At 38.3% G+C, this 13,408-nt stretch overlaps 1 pseudogene across 1 annotated transcript; it reads right to left on the reverse strand.

The window, feature by feature from the left end:
• Positions 1-9,227: 9,227 nt before the first annotated feature.
• Positions 9,228-11,141, reverse strand: LOC116539077 (annotated as a pseudogene). The gene has a single exon (XR_004263919.1). The product of XR_004263919.1 is annotated as an importin-9 pseudogene (transcript).
• Between the last annotated feature and the right edge of the window lie 2,267 nt (positions 11,142-13,408).

Consider the following 13,408-nt stretch of genomic DNA (forward strand, 5'->3'; position numbering starts at 1 on the left):
GACAGAAGAGAGTGGGGGCCAATATTCAACATCTTTAAAGAAAAGAACCTTCAACCCAGAATTTTACATCCAGCCAAACTAAGCTTCATAAGTGAAGCAAAAATAAAATCTTTTGTGAACAAGCAAGCACTCAGAGATTTCATCACCACCAGGCCTGCTTTACAAGAGCTTCTGAAAGAACCACTACAAATAGAAAGGAACAACCAGTATCAGCCTTTCTAAAAAAATACCAAAAAATAAAGAGCATCAATATAATTGAGAAATTGCATCAACTAAGGGGCAAAACAGCCAGCTAACATTAAATGGCAGTGTCAAACTCACATATATTGTTATTAATTCTAAATTTAAATTGACTAAATCCCCCAATCCAAAGACACAGACAGCAAAAAAAGCCAAGACTCATTGGTATGCTACATCCAGAACCAACTCACATGCAAGGATACACAAAGACTCAAAACAAAAGGATGGAGAAAAATTTACCAACCAAATGGAGAGCAAAAATAAATAAATAGAAAGCAGGAGTTGCATTTTTTGCTGATAAAATAGACTTCAAAGCAACAAAGATTAAAAGAAGCAAAGAAGGATATTACATAATGATAAAAGGATCAATGTAACAAGAAGAGCTAAAGATCCTAAATATATATGCACCCAATACAGGGATACCCTGATATATAAGACTTATAAAGAGACTTGGACTCCCACACAATAATAGTGGGAGACTTCAACATCAATATTAGACAGATCAATGAGACGGAAAGTTAACATTGATATCCAGGACTTGAACTCAGATCCGGAACAAGTAAACTTAATTAACATTTATAGAACTCTCCACTTTACATACACAAAATATACATTCTTATCAGTACCACATCACACCTATTTATAGGTTTAAATGAAATATTGGTTGGCTGCTTGTTAATTATTTTCTTCCCTCATTTTTTTTAATGTCTCTATTATTAAACATAATTACAGGCATACCCATTTCTAGACTACATTCTAGCCTGGGCAATAATGCAACACCCCTGTTCTCTCTCCCTCTTCCTCTTTCTTCCTTTCCTTCACACTTTTTTTTTCTTTTTTTTTTTTTAATTCTTTCTCTTTCTTTCTCTCTTTCTTCCTCTAAAAATAAATAAATAAATAAATAACAGAAGCATCACTGTGGTTGTTCTTCTAAATGCTAGTGTCTAAATGAAGTTTGACCAAAAACATACTGAAAAGCTGAGTACTGTGTGGTTACCATATTTTTGTTATAATCTGTTTTCTGCCCTTTAGACATTCAAGAGCAACATAAAATTGAAAGCTTCCTTTAAAAATAAGAAACTATAGATAATCCCACCAGCAGAAAGTTTTTATTTTCAAATATAAATTGTGTATCTTTATTTTTAAAGTGTTTTTTTTTTACCATGTTCACTTTCAAAACACTATACTGAGCAAAGAGCAGCTTTCCTTTAAAAAATAAAAAAAAGCAACAAACTTTCCTAAAAAGGGGCCTTTACCAACTGTTAGTGGAGGTAGGGTTTTTTAAAATACAGTAATTAGAGCCACAAAATATATTCCAAACCAAACCCTAGAGCAGACATAGAGCATAGTCAAATAACAACAACAGCAACAACAACAGATTCCTACAAACATTTTTCACAGGGAATGAATCTTTTTTCTCATGGGTACCTACTAGGTTTTCCAGTTAAATAAATTATCTATTACAGCTTTACTCATTCTGCTGAAAGAATTAACTTTAAAATTTGTTACATTGCACTGATTGGCCAAAACATAATGTAATTAATAAATATGCTGGCGGTTAAGAAAAATCATAAAAAAAAAAAATTCAACCCAGAATTTTATTTCCAGCCAAACTAAGCTTCATAAGCAAAAGAGAAATAAAATCCTTTCCAGACAAGGAAATTCTGAGGGATTTCATCACCACCAGGCCTGTCTTGCAAAAGCTCCTGAAGAAAGCACTAATATATGGAAAGGAAAAACTGGTACCAGCCACTGTAAAAACATGCCAAAATATAAAGACCAGTAACATTATGAAGCAACTGCATCAACTAGTGTGCAAAATAATCACATAGCATCACGATGACAGGCTCAAATTCACACATAACAATACTAACCTTAAATGTCAATGGTCTAAGTTTCCCAATTAAAAGATACAGACTTGCAAATTGGATCACAAGTGAAGACCCATTGGTGTACTATATTCAGGAGACCCATCTCACATGCAAACACACACATAGGCTCAAAATAAAGGGATGGAGAAATATTTACCAAGCAAAATGGAAAGCAAAAGAAAATAAACAAAACAGGGGTTGCAATCCTAGTCTCCAACAAAACAAACTTTAAACCAGCAAAGGTCAAAAAGACAAAGAAAGGCATTGCATAATGGTAAAGGAATCAATTCAATAAGAAGAGCCAACTATCCTAAATATACATGCACCCAGTACTGGAGCACCCAGATTCATAAAACAAGTTCTTTGAAACCTATAAGGAGATTTTGACTCCCACACAATAATAGAGGGAGACTTTAACACCCATTGTCAATATTAGGCAGGTCAACAAGACAGAAAATTAACAAGGATATTCAAGACTTGAACTCAGCTCTGGATCAAATGGATCTAACAGACATCTACAGAACTCTCTACCACATAGCAACAGAAAACACATTCTTCTCAGGCCTCATGGCACTTATACTAAAATTAGCCACATAATTGGAAGTAAAACACTCCTCAGCAAATGCAAAAGAATGGAAATCATAACAAATCGTCTCTCAGAACACAGTGCAAAAAAAATTAGAACTCAGGATAAAGAAACTCACTCAAAAGCACACAGTTACATGGAAATTGAACAACCTGCTCCTGAATGACTCCTGGGTAAATAATGAAATTAAAGCTGAAATCAAGAAGTTCTTTGAAACCAATGAGAACAAAGAGATAATGTACCAGAATCTCTGGGACACAGATAAAGCAGTTTTAAGAGGAAAATTTATAGCAATAGATGGCCACATCAGAAAGGTAGAAAGATATCAAATCAACACCCTAACATTACAATTTTAAAAAGAAGCTAGCAAAGAAATAGCAAACTAATCCAAAAGCTAGCAGAAGACAAAGAATAACTAAGATCAGAGCAGAATTGAAGGAGATAGAGACATGAAAAACCCTCCAAATACAATCAATGAAGCCACGAGCTGGAGTTTTGAAAAAAATAACAAAATAGAGTGCTAGCTACAGTAATAGAAAAGAGAGAAGAATCAACTAGACACACACAAAAATAATAAAAGGGATATCACCACTGACCCCACAGAAATACAAACTACCATCACAGAAAACTCTAAACACCTCTACACAAAGAAATTAGAAAATCCAGAAGAAATGGATAAATTCCTGGACACATACACCATCCCAAGACTAAACCAGGAAGAAGTGGAATCCCTGAAGAGACCAATAACAAGTTCTGAAATTGAGGCAGTAATTAATAGCCTACCAACCAAAAAAAAGCCCAGCACCAGATGGATTCACAGCCAAATTCTACCAGAGGTATATAGAATAGCTGGTACCATTCCTTCTGAAACTATTCCAAACAGTTGAAAAGGAGGGATCCTCTGTAACTCATTTTATGAAGCCAGCATCATCCTGACACCAAAATCTGGCAGAAACAAAAAAAGAAAACTTCAAGCCAATAGCCCTGATGAACATCTATGTGAAAATTCTCAATAAAATACTGACAAACTGAATCCAGCAGCACATCCAAAATCTTATCCACTATGATCAATTCAGTTTCATCCCTGGGATACAAGGCTGGTTCTACATACACAAATCAATAAACATGGTACATCACATAAACAGAACCAAAGACAAAAACCACATGATTATCTCAATAGATGTAGAAAAGGCCTTTGATAAAATTCAACATCCTTCATGATAAAAACTCTCAAAAAACTGGGAATTGATGGAATATATCTCAAAATAATACGAGCTATTTTTGACAAACCCAAAGCCAATATCATATTGAATGGGCAAAAGCTGGAAGAATTTCCTTTGAAAACCAGCACAAGACAAGGATGTCCTCTCTCACCACTCCTACTCAACGTACTATTGGAAGTTTTGGTTACAGCAATCAGGCAGGAGAAAGAAATAAAGCGTATCCAAATAGAACGAGGAAGTCAAATTGCTCTATTTGCAGATGATATGATTCTATATTTAGAAAATCCCATCTTCTCAACCCAAAACTTCTTAAGCTGATAAGCAGCTTCAGCAAAGTCTCAGGATACAAAATCGATGTGTAAAACTCATAGGCTTTCCTATACACTAACAATAGACAAGCAGAGAGCAAAATCATGAATGAACTCCCATTCACAATTGCTACAAAGAGAATAAAATACCTAGGAACACAGTTAACAAGGGATGTGAAGGACTCTTCAAGGAGAACTACAAACCACTGCGCAAGGAAATAAGAAAGGACATAAACAAATGGAAACACATTGCATCCTAATGGAGAGGAAGAATGATTATTGTGAAAATGACCATAATGTTCAAAGTAATTTATAGATTCAATGCTATTCCCATCAAACTACTGTTGACATTCTTCACTGAATTAGAAAAAATAACATATGAAATCAAAGATGACCCCATATAGCCAAGAAAATCATAAACAAAAAGAACAAAGCCGGAGGCATTATGCTACCTGACTTGAAACTATGCAACAAGGCTACAGTAACCAAAACAGCATGATACTGGAACCAAAACAGACATATAGACCAATGGATCAGAATAGAGACCTCAGAAATAACACCACACATCCACAATCAGCAGATCTTTGACAAACCTGACAAAAACAAGCAATCGGGAAAGGATTCCCCATTCAGTATATGGTGTTGGGAAAACTGGCTAGCCACATGCAGAAAACTGAAACTGGACCCTGTTCCTTACACCTTACATAAAAATTAACTCAATATGGGTTGAAGACTTAAATGTAAACTCCAAACCATAAAAATCCTAGAAGAAAACCTAAGCAATACCATCCAGGACATAGATAGGGACACAAATTTTGTGACAAAAACACTGAAAGTGGCCAGATGCCATGGCTCGTGGCTCATGCGTGCAATCCCAGCACTTTGGGAGGCCTAGTTGGGTGGATCATGAGGTTAGGAGATCAAGATCATCCTGGCTAATATGGTGAAACTCTATCTCTGCTAAAAATACAAAAATTTGCCAGGAATGTTGGCACACACCTGTAATCCCAGCTACTCGGCAGGCTGAGGTAGGAGAATCACTTTTTACCCAGGAGTCAGAGGTCATAGTGAGCCAACATTGTGCCATTGCACTCCAGTTTGGGCAACAGAGTGAGACTTTGTCTCAAGCAAACCAAACCAAACCAAACCAAAAACAAACAACAACAACAAAGCAAAAACAAACACTAAAAGCAATTGAAAAAAAAAAAAACAAAAACCCTAGCCAAAATTGGCAAATTGCATCTAATTAAACTAAAGAGCTTCTGCACAGCAAAAGAAACTATCATGGAGTGAAGGGACAACAAACAGAGTAGGAGAAAAATTTTGTAATTTCCCTATCTGAAAAGATCTGATATTCAGAGTTTACAGGGAATTTAAACAAATTTACAAAGAGAAAACAACCCAATCAAAAAGAACAAAGGATATGAAGAGATATTTCGCAAAAGAAGACACACATGCAGCCAACAAACATGGAAAAAAGTTTAACATCACTTATCATTGGAGAAATGGAAACCAAAACCACAATGAGATAATACCTCACACCAGTCAGAATGGTAATTATTAAAAAGTCAAGAAACAGTAGATACTGGTGAGGCTGTGGAGAAATAGAAATGCTTTTACATTGTTGGTGAAAATGTAAATTAGTTCAACCATTGTGAAAGACAGTATGGCAATTCCTCAAGGATATAGAACCAGAAATGCCATTTGACCCAGCAATTCCATTACTGGGTATATACCCAAAAGGATGTAAGTCATTCTAGTATAAAGACACATGCAAATGTATATTTATGGCAACACTATTTACAACAGCAAAGACATGGAACCAACCCAATTGCCCATCAATGATAGACTAGATAAAGAAAATGTGATACATATATACCATGGAATACTATCAGCCATAGAAAAGAATGAGATCATGTCCTTTGCAGGGACATGGATGAAGCTGGAAGCCTTCATCCTCAGCAAACTAACACAGGAACAGAAAATCAAACACCTCATGTTCTCATAAGTGGATGTTGAACAATGAGAACACATGGACACAGGGAGGAGAACAACACACACCAGCACCTGTTGGGGGGTGAAGGGCGAGGGGAGGGAACTTAGAGGACAGGTTAATAGGTGCAGCAAACCACCCTAGCACACATATACCTATGTAACAAACCTGCATGTCTGCACATGTATCTCGGAATTTAAAGTAAAAAATTTTTTTAAATGGGTTAACTCTTATGTTGATATTGGTCCAATGTGGATTGCAACTGCACTACTGCCCCACTAACTGGTAGCACTCAAAGCAAATGTGTTTGTGTTAGCGTACACATGATGGGGGATTTTCCAGTGGGCAGACCTTAGGTGTTACTTATTACATAGTGTACAGGTAAAGAGGAGAAGCTTCAGATAAGAATATCTACAGATTCCTGAGAAATGGAGAACAATTTGATTGAATGATCTAAGGACTAGAAGGAAATACTGGGAAAGCTGAGGACGAGTTAGTCTGATAAGAACGAGTACCTGTTCTTGCCCATTTCTCTATGGGGTTGTTTTATTTTGTTATTGATTTGTAGAACTGAATATTTGTATATCTTAAATTTGAGTCATGTTGTAATATGTACTATAAATATCTTTTTCTGCCAAGGGATTTGTTATTTCACTCTCCCAACTATGTAATTTGATAAGAGAAAGCTTTAATTTTAATGTAGTATGATACATCAAGTTTCTATTTTCCTTTAGAATTTGTACTCTTGTGCAGTTTAATAAATCTCTCCCTAGCCCTGATGTCAAGAAGATAATTTGTTGTTGTCCTAAAGGATTAGTGTTACACTTTTCACAATTAGATCTACATAACATTTGGTGTTAATTTTTATGTATAATGTAAAACTGTTGTTTTTCTTTTTAAAAAATATAGACATCAAACTGATCCGTTTATTGAAACATTGCCCTTTCCCCACTGCACTGTAAACTTTATCATAAATTAAGCAACTGTATAAGTGTTGGTTTCTAGACTTGCCCACAGATTCCATGGGACTATCTCTCTTTTCTTTTACATTTTTATGTCTTTATAATAATTCTTGGCCTTAGGGGCTCAAGCTTCATTGTGATTGCTTTTTGTCCTCTTCCTCCTCCTCCTTTTTCTTCTTTGGTTACTGAATCTATTTTGTTATTTAGATTTGACATCGATTCTAGAATTAGCTTCTGAGTTGTAACAAACAACTACTGTTATTTTTATTTGATTTAATTAATCTATATATCAATTAGAAGATATCTATAGATTAGATTGAGATGTGTAGAGAAACCTGATATCTTTGCAATACTGTGTGTTATAATACATAAATAGGGTATATCTCTTTTATAATTAAGTCTTTTAAACTTTCAGTAATGTTCTGGTAAACTCAACATAGAGATGTTGCATATATTTTGTTAATTTGTTAAATATAATTTTAAAGTAAATAATTTCCTTTTAAAATTCTCTATTTGTTGCTTATATGAACAAATAAAATTGATTTATACGTATTGATTGGACCATCTCAAGTTCTGTCCCCATTGATTTTCTTTTCTCTTAAAAATAGGTTACATTCTTACATTTCTCTGTATTTTGGATAATTCAGTATTCTATCTTGGGTTTTACCTAGGTTATATTTTAAAGAGATTTATTTCTGTTAGATTCTTTCAAAGAATGATATTTTGTTTAGCAAGCAATTAACTTGGTTGGATGTAACCAGCCACTTTGCCTCATGGGCAGCAACTCAAATTCCAATTCAGTTCTTTCAAGTTTAACTAGGATATTTTGAATCCTCTCTGTGAACCTTTATTCAGATGTCAGCCAGAGATTTGAACAAATTTTTATTTATTTATTGTATTTTCAGTTCTAGGGTACATGTGCAGATCATCCAGGATTATTGCATAGGTAGATACATGGCAAGGCGGTTTGCTGCCTCTATCCCCCTGTCATCTACATCTGGCATTTATCCCCATGTTCTCTCCCCCCAACCCCCCCACCCCCTCTGTTTGACCCCAGCCCCCAGCAACAGACCCCAGTGTGTGATGCTCCCCTCCCTGTGTCCATGTGTTCTCATTGTTCAACAACCTCCTATGAATGAGAATATGAGGTGTTTGATTTTCTGCTCCTGTGTCAGTTTGCTGAGAATGATGGTTTCCAGATTCATCCATCTCCCTACAAAGGATACGAACTCATTGTTTTTTTATGGCTGCATCATATTCCATGGCGTATATGTGTCACATTTTCCTCGTCCAGTCTATCATCGATGGGCATTTGGGTTGATTTCAGGTCTTCGCAATTGTAAACAGTGCTGCAGTAAGTGGGCATATGTTTTTATAATAGAATGATTTATAATCCTTTGGGTATATACCCAGTAATGTGATTGTTGTGTCAAATGGAATTTCTATTTCTAGGTCCTTGAGGAATCGCCACACTGTCTTCCACAATGGTTGCACTAATTTACACTCCCACCAACAGTGTAAAAGTATTCCTAATTCTCCACATCCTCTCCAGCATCTGTTGTCTCCAGATTTTTAATGATCACCATTCTAACTGGCATGAGATGGTATCTCAATGTAGTTTTGATTTGCATTTCTCTGATGACCAGTGATGATGAGCATTTTTTCATGTTTGTTGTCCTCATATATGTCTTCTTTTGTAAAGTGTCTGTTTATATCCTTAGCCCACTTTTGAATGTGTTTTTTTTTCTTGTAAATCTGTTTTAGTTCTTTGTAGATTTTGAATATTAGATCTTACTTTTTTTCTTTCATTTGTAAAGATTACTTTACTGTCCTAGAAAAATACATGTTGCAAATTTGAGGGCTAAAACTTAACCACTTTAGAGACTTCCCGAGGGAGAGGGGATAATTTTTGAATGTCAGACTCTGTGGTAATGTGTGGGAGAGGCATATTAAATATAGTTGGGTCAGGTGAATTTAAAAAAAAATCCCTTTTCCCCATTTTATTTTTTCTAAAAAAGGAAAATCAAATTGCCAACTCTGTGGCTTATTTTGTGTGTGCATGTATATATAGGAACAGCTTAAGGGGAAAGGTTATGTCATACAATGAGGCAAAAACAAGACGACCTCCTCTGACAGAGGAGCCTTAGTGTTGTAGAAGGGAAGCAAGGCAGAGGTCACTGGAAAGGCTCAGAATGAAGCTGCTCCTGCGTGTTCCTCCTGAGAACCCAGAGCAGCAGTGGTCCAGGGCAGAAAGCATAATGATCTCTCTTGAGGATTCCTATCTGAACACATCAGAAGTCCTATGAACGTAGATAGGTCTGTTTAAGAATATAAATGGTAGTGACTTCCTGTGTTCCTGAGGCAGGGCAAAATAATCCATGAACACATAATTCTTCTGGGCAATAACGTTTCTGGACTGGCCAGCAGAGGGCTCTAGGAACAGTGGTTGGGGCAGAGTTGGGGAGAAAAAGGTTCCAGAGATGGGATGTCTTGACGGGAACTTTGAAAAATGTCCTTTGTTCCAGCATTCCTAAGTGACTGGCACTGGTGAGCCTGGTCTGAGTTGTCATCAGTGTCACCGCTAAGGCCAAGGGCCAAAGGTCAAGATGCCACTTTAGGTTGAGGAAAAAAGTACATCTTAAGGCCACTGAGGGCTGTAAAATGGTTTGTGGCTGGGTCAGAAGGAGCAAATGTAGAAAGGCTCCCCTTTTTAGATGCTGATGGTTTGTAGAACTCACCTCCTGTTGTCATTAAGGTGGCCCGAAAACATTATGTAGCAGGGCTGCTGAGCAAACTGGCAGAGGAAATCTGTCAGATATGCCTGCAGATCAATCTGATAGAGAGGATCCTTCAGGGCATCAGGGTCATCTTCCTCATCATCCTCGTAGTAATCCTCCTCATATTTACTTGTAGCAAGAGTGTCAGATAAAAGTTGGCCAGCTAAACCATCTTCCTCCTCCTCCTCTTCCTCCTCCTGGTCCTCCTCCTCCTCTTTCTCCTCCTGGTCATCTTGACTCCACTCTGCAGGAGTGGCCTGGCGAGCAGCATTAGCCTCCATGACGTTGGAGAGCTCATTAATGATCAGCTTTAGGATCTTGACCAGCAAAGGAATGTTTGTCCAGCGTTCTGGGTTTTTGGCTGACTTAGAGTGGGTGCGGATGCCCTCATCCATGCTGTAGATCTCCTCTCCCTTCACATGAATATCCTGTAGCCATTTGTCATCTGCATTGATGCCATGCTGGAGCAGCTTACAGAGTTCTACAGAGCTGACTTTGCCTTCATACTGTCCATAGAACAGGTGCTGTCGGCTCGTCCACTCAGCCATCACAAACTCTAGGGCAGGTTTGCCAGTAGGTCCTGGGAGGCTACACAGGAACTCCAAGAGAGGTTCTAGCTGAGTGTGCACCAGATGAGTGAACACCATGATCAGAGACTGCATGACACTGAGAGTCTCTGCCTGTTGCATCTTACTGAGGATGGCATGAAGAATCTGGTCTAGATTCTCCCCCAGCTCCCGCCCTGCCTTGGAGTTGAGGGTGGAAACAAGGTGGCCCACAAAGGCTGCAGTGAACTCTGAGGTATGGGGATCCAGGAGCTGGCTCACCACTTGCATCACATATCACAGTCCATTGTGGCCCTGCTCATCATGCCACTGGGCAACTTGTTCCAGGGTCACTGACACATAGGCCCACAAGCACTCTCCGCCATTCTGCATGGTGGCATTGTCATCTGTGTGAAGGGTACACTGTGCCACAGCAGGGAAAGCTTGGCAGATGAGAAGCTGTGAAAGGGGAGGCTTTGTATTTTGTACTACTGTAGTCAGGATATCAATGGCTGTCGCACAGAGCCCTGCAGGGATCTTTTCTGCGGGGGCCTACATTATGCTGACCAGAGTGGGAATCAGCCTCATTTGCATTGGACCTGACAGGCTTCAATCTGGGACAGCTCCTTGAAGATGTCCAGATCTTACTTTTTAACTCTATTGTTTCTCAATGTTTTTGATGGTCCTGAACCCTATTCTCTGATTCTTCTGTGGGTTTTCTAGTAAAGTTTTAGTCATGCCACCTGACTGGGACTGCTCTCAGGCTAGAATCTATGAAAACGGAAAATGCACTTGCAATTGTTTCTTTCCTTCCGTATCTTTTAGTCTTTCTTAATTAGGTATTTGTGGAGTTATTTTGTCCACAGTAGTTGTCTGAAGAATGGTTATAATATTGGTCTGTTAGGAAATTTCTCATCCTATCACAGTGTTTGTAAAGTTAAATTAACTAATCTATTTAACTTCTGGAATTTATTTTCTTCTTGGTCTACTTTTTCTTGTTGGTCTACTTCAGGTAATTTTTGATTGACCTTATAGACCCTGTGTCTAAAAATATGGAGGAGCTCTAAATAATCTTATTTCCTTCAGACAGAGAATCCCCTATGCTTTGGTAATTAATAGAAGGAGGAAGATCACCTTCATCCAATGAGGGACTAAGCTGACTTGGGCTGGATTTTACTATCATAAACTTCTATCTGCCGCTAGGCTATTGTTCATCAGGATTCCCAACTAAGAGCATGGGGTATTTACTAAAACCTTTTGAGGACAAAGCTCTGATTTTTGTTTTGTTTTGTTTTGTTTTTAAACCTTGCCAAAATTCCTATCTATGGGGTCTGGGGATTAATGCCCTAAAAACCATAAATTCTCATCAGAAGGGTTTTATTTAATCCTGTATATTGTGTACTTTCCAATCTGACTCTGGCATAAGAAGGAAGAAAACAAGAATATTTAATACCATGACATGTTTTTCTGCCATATCTTGAAATGGCCCTGCAAAGCAGTCCATTGTGGGAAAAATCCACATTCTATAGAGAATCTCCTTTCCTCTTTCTTTGCTCCCTTTTCAGACCCGGGAAATAATCAACTAAGAGCCAGGCACCCTTTTAGGTCAGATAAGAAACATTTTACAACCTTCACTCTCTGAAGTCTGCTGTCTGAGAGCTTCCTCTGCATAGTAAAACTTGGTCTCCACAATCCTTTAGCTTAACCTGAACATTTCCTTTCTACTGATCCCAGGTCTTCAGATAAACTCCAATTGTCAACCAGAAAAATTTTAAATTTGCCTATAGACTTGAAGCCCCCACCTTTTTTTTTTTAAATTATACTTTAGGTTCTGGGGTACAGGTGCACATTATGCAGGATTGTTGCATAGGTACATACATGGCAAAGTGGTTTGCTGCCTCCATCCCCCAATCACCTATATCTGGCATTTATCCCCATGTTCTCTCTCCCCAACCACCCGACCACTCGCTGTCCCTCCCCTAACCACCCCCAACAGACCCCAGTGTGTGATGCTCCCCTCCGTCTATGTGTTCTCATTGTTCAACACCTGCCTACGAGTGAGAACAAGCAGTGTTTGATTTTCTGTTCTTGTGTCAGTTTGCTGAGAATGATGGTTTCCAGATTCATCCATGTCCCTACAAAGGACATTAACTCATCGTTTTTTGTGACTGCATAGTATTACATGGTGTCTATGTACCACATTTTCTTTGTCCAGTCTATCATCAATGGGCTTTTGGGTTGGTTACAGGTCTTTGCTATTGCAAACAGTGTCACAATGAACATACATGTGCTTGTGTCTTTATAAAAGAATGATTTGCAATTCTTTGGGTATATACCCAGTAATGGGATTGCTGGGTCAAATGGAATTTCTATTTCTAGGTCCTTGAGGAATTGCCACACTGTCTTCCACAATGGTTGAACTAATTTACACTCCCACCAACAATGTAAAAGTGTTCTTATTTCTCCATATGCTCTCCAGCATCAGTTGTCTCCAGATTTTTTAATGATTGCCATCCTAACTGGTGTGAGATGGTATCTCAATGTGGTTTTGATTTGCATTTCTCTAATGACCAGTGATGCTGAGCATTTTTTCATGCTTGTTGGCCTCATATGTATTCTTTTGAAAAGTGTCTGTTTAGGCCGGGCGCGGTGGCTCAAGCCTGTAATCCCAGCACTTTGGGAGGCCGAGGCGGGTGGATCACGAGGTCAAGAGATCGGGACCATCCTGGTCAACATGGTGAAACCCCGTCTCTACTAAAAATACAGAAAAAAATTAGCTGGGCATGGTGGCGCGTGACTGTAATCCCAGCTACTCAGGAGGCTGAGGCAGGAGAATTGCCTGAACCCAGGAGACGGAGGTTGCGGTGAGCTGAGATCGCGCCATTGCACTCCAGCCTGGGTAA

Source organism: Sapajus apella, unplaced genomic scaffold (assembly GCF_009761245.1).
Source record: "Sapajus apella isolate SASKATOON/1434 unplaced genomic scaffold, GSC_monkey_1.0 scaffold1, whole genome shotgun sequence".
Taxonomy (NCBI): domain Eukaryota; kingdom Metazoa; phylum Chordata; class Mammalia; order Primates; family Cebidae; genus Sapajus; species Sapajus apella.